The following is a 9,661-nucleotide window of genomic DNA, read 5'->3' on the forward strand; positions in this document are numbered from 1 at the left end:
GAGCTGGCAATGTGCCCTCCCAGCCCAGAAAGCCAACCGCATCCTGGGCTGCATCAAAAGAAGCATGACCAGCAGGTCAAGGGAGGTGATTCTCCCCCTGTACTCTGCTCTCGTGAGACCCCACCTGGAGTACTGTGTCCAGCTTTGGAGTCCTCAGCACAGGAAGGACATGGACGTGTCAGAACGGGTCCAGTGGGGGGCCAGGAAGATGACCAGAGCACTGGAGCACCTCTCCTATGAGGACAGGCTGAGACAGCTGGGGTTGTTCAGCCTGGAAAAGAGAAGGCTCCAGGGAGACCTTGTAGCCCCTTCCAGTACCTAAAGGGGCCTACAGGAGAGATGGGGAGGGACCCTTTATCAGGGAGTGTAGTGATAGGATGAGGGGTAACAGTTTTAAACTGAAAGAGAGTAGATTTAGATTAGACATTAGGAAGAAATTCTTTACTGTGTGGGTAGTGAGACACTGGCACAGGTTGCTCAGAGTTGTGGATGCCCCATCCCTGGAACTGTTCACGACCAGGCTGGATGGGGCTCTGAGAAACCTGGTCTAGTGGGAGGTGTCCCTGCTTGTGGCAGGGGGATTGGAACTCGATGATCTTTAAGGTCCCTTCCAACTCTAACCGTTCTACATTTCTATGATTCTGGATCACAGCAGTCTATAGCCAATAACACCCGTGAGTTGAGATACCACTCAGGTTGACAGCTTGAGGCCAGGGCAGGAGAAGACCCTTCTCAAGCCTCAACTATCACCTGCTGAGGAACACCAATGCAACATGAGTATTTACCTTAAATCTGAGAAAGGGAAATTTTAACTATAGGCTAGTCTCTCTCTCTCATCCACCTCTCCACCTGTTGTTGTGAGACACACATTAACTTTATGGATGTGGATGCTCTTCTGTCCATCCATGCATGTGTAGGACCTAAAAGCAGCACCTTTTGTCTCACTAGTATTGCCCCTTATTAAGAAATTCCCAATCGGAGACCTGTATGTGTGTGTGTGCACTTATATGCTTTGCTTAGATATACACATGTATATGTATTAATCTGTGATTTGTACCTTTGCTCATACCATTGATTTGGGATACTTTCTACTAAGTTAGTGTGAATCTTGCCATCTTTGAATCTGTAACTAAGTCGCTGTTCAATTATTTTGTTTACTCACTTTGTAAACCCCTAAACCAGTTAATGACTAAGTGCTGCTAAAATTCAACCACCAGAGCCCTAGTGCAGGAGCCGGCTCCCCTCCGGATGAAGCTGGAAAAGGTGATGCCTTCCAGGACCTCTCAGCATGTCTGCTCAGGGCTGAGAGACATCTGATCCAAAGGGAAACTCCCCTGAAACAAGCCTAGTGGAGATAGTGGGTCCTCAGCACCAACTTGTTTGCTGCCCAGCCATAAAATAGCTCTGCATTAATTCTGTGCTTACTAAAGAAAAAAGATGAAATAAGGCTAAATTATCTGGCAAAACCAGTTTTGAAAATCTGTGTTTCCTCTTGTTCAATGCTATAGATCATCCAGTTCACCTCCTTCCCAGAGAGATTTCTCTTTTTCATTTACCACTTAATTACTGGGAAAAGTCTCATGCACCATGGGGAAATGGAATAGATACTAATATTCAGTTATCAATTATTGTTGATTGATCAGTCATGTTGCGTGGTGTTAAATAGCTCCTTTTCAAACTGGCAAACAAACTTTTCAAACTTTCAAACTGTTCACATGGGCCCACTTCTCAAGCCTGCCCAGGTCCCTCTGCATGGCATCCCATCCCTCAGGCATGTCAATCACACACTCAGCTTGGTGTCATCCACAAACTTGCTGAGGGTCCACTTGATTCCACTGTCTGTATCATTGATGAAGATATTAAACAGTACTGGTCCCAATACAGACCCCTGAGGGACGTCATTTGTCACTGATCTCCATCTGGACATTGACCCATTGACCACTACCTTCTGGGTGCAACCATCCAACTAATTCCTTATCCACTGAACAGTCCACCCATCAAATCCAACTCCCCAAGGAAGTTGTGGATTCTCCAACATTGGACACTTCTAAGATTCAGCTGGACAGGGTGCTGCTTGTCTAGACTGTGCTTTTGCCAAGAAAGGTTGGACCAGACAGTCCTTAAGGTCCCTTCCAACCTGATATTCTATGATTCTGTGATTGTTATTTATGTTTTCAGTTCATACTGAACCTTTTCCATACTAAATTTCACTGAAACTATCCACACTTCTTTCAGAGTTAACCTTGCTATTTTTCTTCCCATTCTCTCCCATGTGGGTTTAACAGATCACCACAGTGTATTTTAAGCTTGAAGTTGAGGGCAGAAAACTATTAACTTTCACTCTACAGCCCTTCCAGAGTATGTGGGCAATTATGTAGTGTGTGCAAGATGATACTGGTTTAAGTATGTCATAAATACAAGGAAGTGAAACTAAACTGGTGCCAAAATCTTCACTTGGTTACCCAAATTATGTGTACAAGTGCCAGATATTGCCACCAGTCTCCTTACCAATACAAACAGCAACTTTTAGTGGTCATGAATAAAGACTTTGCCTATGTGCGTGCAAAGTATTCTATAATATTTTAAACAATATAGTCACTTAAATGCTTTATTGTAGGTTTCTTTTTCTGAGCAACAGCAAATGTTTGTGTAGCCTAAAATTGTCCAATTGGCATGAGTGAGTCGACCTGCTCAGGAAAATGAATGGGACCAAAGTATTCATCAGAACAGCCCATGTTTGTTGGGGATTACTGGGGACTGGAACTGCTATTCCAAGCAGGTTAGCAATGCCTGGACATACCTGGGTGTATATCCCATACAGACTTTAGGAAGGATCTGCCTCCCTTCAAGACATTTCATCAGTCCAGACCCAGGCAATTCATTCTTGTTTTGATGAAAAATAAGTTAATAACGCATCATTAGCTAGCTAAGAACCTTCATACACTCCAGGGATGACTGTGACCTCTCTCTGTGCCTGCTTGGTGTGAATGTCTCCACCCCCTCCTACCCCAGCCCTAAATTCAGCTCAACAAGACAATTCCTGGTCTCCTGTGCCCACACAATCTACAGCACCATCTCATGGGATGCTTGGATCAGACAAAGGATAGATCGCTGTCTGCCAGAACGAGATCTATTTTATTTTGCTTTTTTTTTAATCAAAGATGAGAGTGAACCACTATGCCTAAGTTATCTGTCTGTTGGGACAGTGTGTGCAGGATGAGCCTGCCAGTCTGCGTGGACTTCCCTATAGTACGTGGTCTTTCCACCATCTTTCCACAACAGTATTGGGAGATATTTTCCTGTGCCAAGAATGCAAGAACAGTCCTGTTTGCTCAGTGAAAAGTTTCCATGTTTTGTCTGTTCAGGGGAAAATGCTCTTAAAAACAGTTCGTATCTACAAGTACTTCTTCTTAAACCCATGTCTCCCATTCAAAAGGTGAGGATTAATTCTCGTTCTTCCATTGCAAGCTGTTCCTAAGGCTGTCATCTCTCTACATCAGAAAGATGATGCTTGCTGCAGGACATCCTCCTGTACATGCAGGAGCAGGAACAGTTCCCCCTTCAGTTCAGTGGATCATCCTCTGCCTCCCTCTGTTTGTTGATAGGCTGACAAACAGCACTCTCAAGCTGGGGGAAACAGTAAATCCCTCAGAAAACTCCATACTTGGCAATACCTACTATTTACCTTTGATTCACTGGTTCCAGTGGGTCAGTAAAGCATGTTCACATCAAGAACAGAAGGTGGCTATTAAGGTGTATTTCCACAGTGGTTAATCTGTTACTAATCAAAAGCCTTCAGTTGGAGGGGTTAGCACTGCCAGCATTGACTATAATGAGTTATACATAAACAGACACAACTTTGTCTTTACACTTGTGCATAATTCGTACTCAAGCAGTAGTTTGGGGAAGTGGAGAGAAAAAGTGTGTATGTGGGGATCACCATCACACAGACGTCCTTCCATTTACAGCTTTCCCCAGTTCTCCACCCCAGTTACAGACATCCCATAACCCTTCTGACCTCCCCAAATCCCTCTCGGCCACTCCAAAGGGGCAGAAAAGACTGTGGGTTTCTCAGAGAAAACAAATCAACCTTAGGGGAAAAAAAAAAACAAAACCAACAATAAATTTTCAGAGCATTGGAAAAGGATAAAAAGTATTTTTCTTTAAAAAAAAAAAAGATAAAAGAAGAGTTATGGAATTATAGGCCACTCAGCGCAACTTCAGTTCTTGGAAAAATGTTGGAAATATTAGTAAAGCATCTAGAACATAACAAGATGATAAATAGCAAGAAAAAAAGCAGGATGACAAAAAGAAAATGGTCTTGTCAAAAAAAACCCACATCAGACTAACCTAATCCCCTGCAATGGCAGAGTAACAAGCCTTGTCATTAGGAAGTAGTTGAGCTAAAGTACAGCTTAGCTAAGCAATAACTAGGTTATATTTAGGTTTAGTAAGGCGTTATTGTCTTACATGACATATTTTTACATAAGGTACAGAAATATGCACTACAAGGTTGGTGGAAGATTGGAAGCCATTTTCAAAGGTTTTAGTCCTCCAGCGTTAAGGAGCAATTGGGCTTTCTCAGGGGTGTGCTCTGGGTGTAGATTGATTTGGTATTTTCATTATCGCTGGTGTAAAGACACCAGGTATGACTGGAGGGGAGGCAGAGTGCAGTCCAGGGACAGGATGCAGGAACAGGGAGGGTCCAGTTTTGCCTCTGGAGAAATGTAATGTCAAATCAGCGTCAGTGGAGCAGGACTCCAGCAGTTCTATCTCTGGCCAAAAAGCACAGCACAGTCACTTCTGCCCTGGCGTTTCCTAACTGCAGGAGTCTGCACTTAATGTGTCCCAGCGAGGCACCTGGCATGTGGCAGACCATCCACGAGTTCCAGATTTTATCACCTGCAGTATCCCATACTATCTGTTTCTGGAGTGTCTAAGTACATAACAATCACTACAGATGGTGGATGGGACAACAAAAAAATGAGATTCTGGGGGAAGAGAAGACAATTCAAATGCTGGAACAATCAGCCTGACACACAGGTGGTGGTAGGCTTACGGGGTTTAAATCAAGATAAGGAATAAGCTAGTTTTCAGTCCACTGGGTACTTCTTTAAGTGGCCAGTCTCCAGTTTCCTAGACATTTCAGAGGGATCTAAAAGCATCTTGGAGGAGGTGATGTGCTTTTTAAGGAGGGATTTGAAAGAAGAAAGTGCTACCACAGGGCATGTGCAGAAGTTGGTACCCCCTGGGCAGCTTATGGGGTTTAAATCTCTTATGGATCATCTGTCACAGCACAGGGCAAGAGGTGTGCAGACATTTTAAACCTGCAGAAACCTAGGGCTTTTCTTTGGTGAAAGAACCAACCGCTATCAAAATAAAGATCTAACACTGAGTATGTTCAGACCACATAATTTTAGAGCATAGAAGCAACACGTTCACTGAATCTTCCTCTTCCCTTTGGCTCTCCAGAGGGAACAATTGCAAACAGAAACAGAGAGGAATTAAATTTGCCCAGATAAAAGGTAGAGAACCGTCAACATTTGTTCTCAGACCCACTCATATAGATTGTTTATTCGTGGCACAAGAAAACAGAACATAATTCTACCCAGATAATAAAAAAATAGAAATGTAGAAAACAAATTAGCATGTGTTTGAACATTTTCCAAACTCTGTTCTTCTGTGCTAAAAGATTTTGTCAAAAATCAGAGTGAGCTCTCCCCACTGCAATCACGCAAGTTCATCTTTGGAGATGCTTTATCTTGTCCTGAAACTAGACAGCAAAGAGTCAGACCAATTGAGACACCCACAGTCATGCTTCGTGCATCTCTAAGGAAGAAAAGGGAGTTACATTTCAACTCCTTGAACACTCCACTAAGGACACATCTAAAAAATTACCATCTTAATGGAGATACGTGAAGGAATATGACAGTATCAATTGTGTTTCTTTGGTAGCAACTTACTTCTAATTTTGAAATAGCTCATTCAAGTTTGCCTGTTCCAAGGTTCACTATTTTCCTTCTCCCCTTCCACATGGGCTTTTAAAAAGCATATCATTAGCAGGTCTTAATTACAGGCAGGTCTACAGAAATCAAGGCAGCTACATGGATCCCTGCTGAGATGATGATCAGTGCTGGGAACTCTGGAAGCCTGAGGAGAAAAGCACAGCCCTGTGCAGTGCTGCAAGCCTGAGCCCAGGCAGCATCACAGAGGGGTGCATGCCACCTGCTGGGGCTGTGGCGTGCTGGGAGCAGGGCAGATGGTCCACCAGATTTGTTTGTTCCCAGTGTGCATATTGTGTGCTGTGCTCTGGCAGAGCCTGTGTCTGGGCAGCCGGGAGGGAGGCTGTCTGCTTGCCTTGTGCTGGCTCTGTTGGAGCATGCCAGAGGACAAGGGAGATGGTGCCTTCCTGGGGGTCTGAGTGTTTCAGGGGAAAGCCTCTGGAGTCATGCAGTGAAAAGCGAGGGATGTTTCTCTGCAGGGTGAGGTGCAAACCTGCAGTGCAAGTGGAGACAGGGACTCCTGAGAGCATGATTTCATAGTCATTTATTAGAAAAGTAGAATAATTTAGCTTGGAAGGCACCTCTGGAGGTCATCCAATCTCACCACCTGCTCAGAGCAGCACAAGCCTGCAATCTAGCTCAAGTTGCTCAGGGCCATGTCCAGCCATGTTTTGGATACCTCCAAGGATAGCAATTTCACAGCCTTACACAGTGACCTGTCCTTGCATTTCACCTCCCTGTGAGCATTAAATTCCTTATATCTCATTTGCATTTACCTTGCTGCAGCTTGCGTCCCCTGCCTTGCACACTACCACTGTGGACCTCTGGCTTCATCTTGTCACCCTGAAAGTGTTCAAGACCAGGCTGGATAGGGCTTTGAGCAACCTGGTCTAGTGGGAGGTGTCCCTGCCCATGGCAGGGCAGCTGGAACTGGATGATCTTTAAGGTCCCTTCCAACTCTAACCATTCTGTGATTCTAATGTAGCCCATTATGTAGGGGAGGAGAGCATGTACAGCTTCCCCCTTAGCCTTTCTTTCTCCAGGCTGAACAAGCCCAGGTCTCCCAGCATCTCCCCACTTGTCCTGGGCTCCAGCCCACTGGCCATCCTGGAGAGATGGCAGGGACGCAGGAAGATGAGACAGCTCTAGCAGAGCATCCTGCACTTTGGTCAAGTTAAAGCAATTGTGAAACCACAGCCTGAGAAGAGGAGGAAGCAGACTCAAAGCCAAATTTTGGAAGTGATTGAAAATAGGAGTTTCCTTGGGACTTGGAGGGTCTTTACTGCACTGCAGAAAGAAGCTGATGCTAGAGTGAAAGCAGGAGTAGAGACTCACTGCTGTGGCTTGAGGGACAGTGCTACATGTGTGTTCCCTTATCGGGGATGGAATTAACATATAAGCGAGACACTCCCCCTTGGAGTGAGCCCAGACCTACTGTGTGGGTCTGGCCGGGGGCAAGACCGGCGTACGGCATAAAATAAAGGAAGCAGCTTGAAGGTGAAGGTCTGCCTTATCTTTGCTTGGAAGGACTGGAGCAGACACTTGACACAGTTGTATCTGGTCTGTATTGGCGCTGCAGGTGACTTGTTCCGGCAGGTCACTGCTGAACTGTTTATGTAACCACGAGTGCATTTCCCCTTGAAACACAGTGAGAGACAAAGCTTCACAAATTAAACATAGCCTGGCAGCGGAGAGAAAGACACAGCCTTCACCAGCCCCACGCTGACTTCTAATCTCAGCACTGTCGTAGGAGGGGCTCGTGTGATCTCTGTACTCCAGAGGGCATCATCAGAACAACAACAACCCATCATGTTTTAAAATGGCTTTCAGGGTAATTAGCTAAATATTTTAAAAAGATGAAAGTGTTTCTCTGCCGGAGGAGTAAGCATACGGTTCTTCTAATTTAAATAATTAATTTCTTTTGGACTACATCCAGCCTGTTTCCAAGGGAATTCACGCTGGATGACTCTTATTAATGTTGCCAATTTACTGAATATGAAATAGTATTATTAAGAACTTGCAATAATAATAATAATAATTTTTAAAAAACCCAAAGTAATTTGGGGTTGAAAGTAATAAGATACCTAATGTTTCAGACCAAGAGGACTGAATGGGAGGATTCCCAAGAGCATTGCTGTTAACAAGCTGTCTTTCAAAGTATCACAGAAGTGCCTACATAAGCCCACTGCCAGCACAGAAAGAGAGATATAAATTCAAATGCAACATATTCTGTTATCAAATATTGAAAGATAGTCTCTGAAAATTTCAGGATAATTTACATGATTGGATGAAACTGTTGTATACATGAGGGAAAAGAAATCAGCTATCACATTGCATTTAACATCGGAGATTGACATGGATTAAATTATTTTTCATTAATTTCCCTATTGCACTCCCATAGAAATGTCAGCAGGTCAAGGGCACTTTCAATTGCAAGACTAAATCGCTCTTAAACAAAGTCATGCAAAGTCAATTGCTTTTTTCTTCACTTTTCTTAGTAACTTTACTCATAGCTGAACTTTTTTTCTTTAATTGTTGTTCTCATTTGTCTCTTAATCAATGTATTATTCATCTTCAGACCGCACATGTTCTAGGTTAGGGTCCATAACTTCATTTGTTACGTTAAAGAGGAACGGGCTGCATGTGCCAAGATGTTGTTTTACCAGTTGGTAAACAGTTCAAACACATGTTCTATCAGCCTGGATCAAAACTCATACTGAACTGCTCTGCTTACCTTTGTAGGGGTGAAAGGCACCCACAGAGGAGAAAACAGAGGAAATGTTGGAGAACAAAGGAGAATAAACGCTTTCATTTGCCCCTGACCCCTGATGAATGGCTCAGAGGAGAAAAGCCCACCAAACCAGTTATTCCTTTGTTGTAAAGCTTTTCGTTCTTAAAGATTCTTCCCTTAAAGTATGCTACAAGAAAAGATATTTTCACTACAAGAAAGACATTGAGGTATTGGAGCATATCCAAAAAAGAGCAGTGAAGGAGAAGGGTTCTGGAGAAGGGTCTAGAGCACAAGTCCTATGAGGAGTGGCTGAGGGAAATGGGGTTGTTTAGTCTGCAGAAAAGGAGACTGAGGGGAGACCTTATTGCTCTCCACAACTACCAGAAAGAAGGTTGTAGCAAGGTGAGGGTTGGTCTCTTCTCCCAAGTAACAGGGGATAGAATAAGAGGAAATAGCCTCAAGTTGCAGCAGGGGAGGTTTAGATTGAATATTAGGAAAAAATTCTTCACCAAAACAGTTGTCAAACATTGGAACAGGCTGCCCAGGGAAGTGGTTGAGTCACCATCGCTGGAGGTATTTAAAAGATATGTAGATGTGATGCTGAGTGACATAGTTTAGTGGTGGACTTGGCAGCGTTAGGTTTGTGATTGGACTTGATGATCTTAAAGGTCTTTTCCAACCTAAATGATTCTATGATTCTGTGAAGTATAGCACCTTTTCTCCTGCAATCCTCTACCTCCCAAGGGGATGCTCCTCCTGGGTGGAAGGTGTTCAGCTGGGCGCTAACCTGTGAGCATTTTCCAGTCTCTCAGTTATATCCACATTATCACAGCCACTGTAGCTGACCCTGCATGGGTGCTGCACAAGCAGAGTCTCCTGCATGGAGTCTGGCATTAAGGGGGGATCATGTAAAACACAGGTAACCCGA

This window comes from Numenius arquata, chromosome 6 (genome assembly GCF_964106895.1).
Source record: "Numenius arquata chromosome 6, bNumArq3.hap1.1, whole genome shotgun sequence".
Taxonomy (NCBI): domain Eukaryota; kingdom Metazoa; phylum Chordata; class Aves; order Charadriiformes; family Scolopacidae; genus Numenius; species Numenius arquata.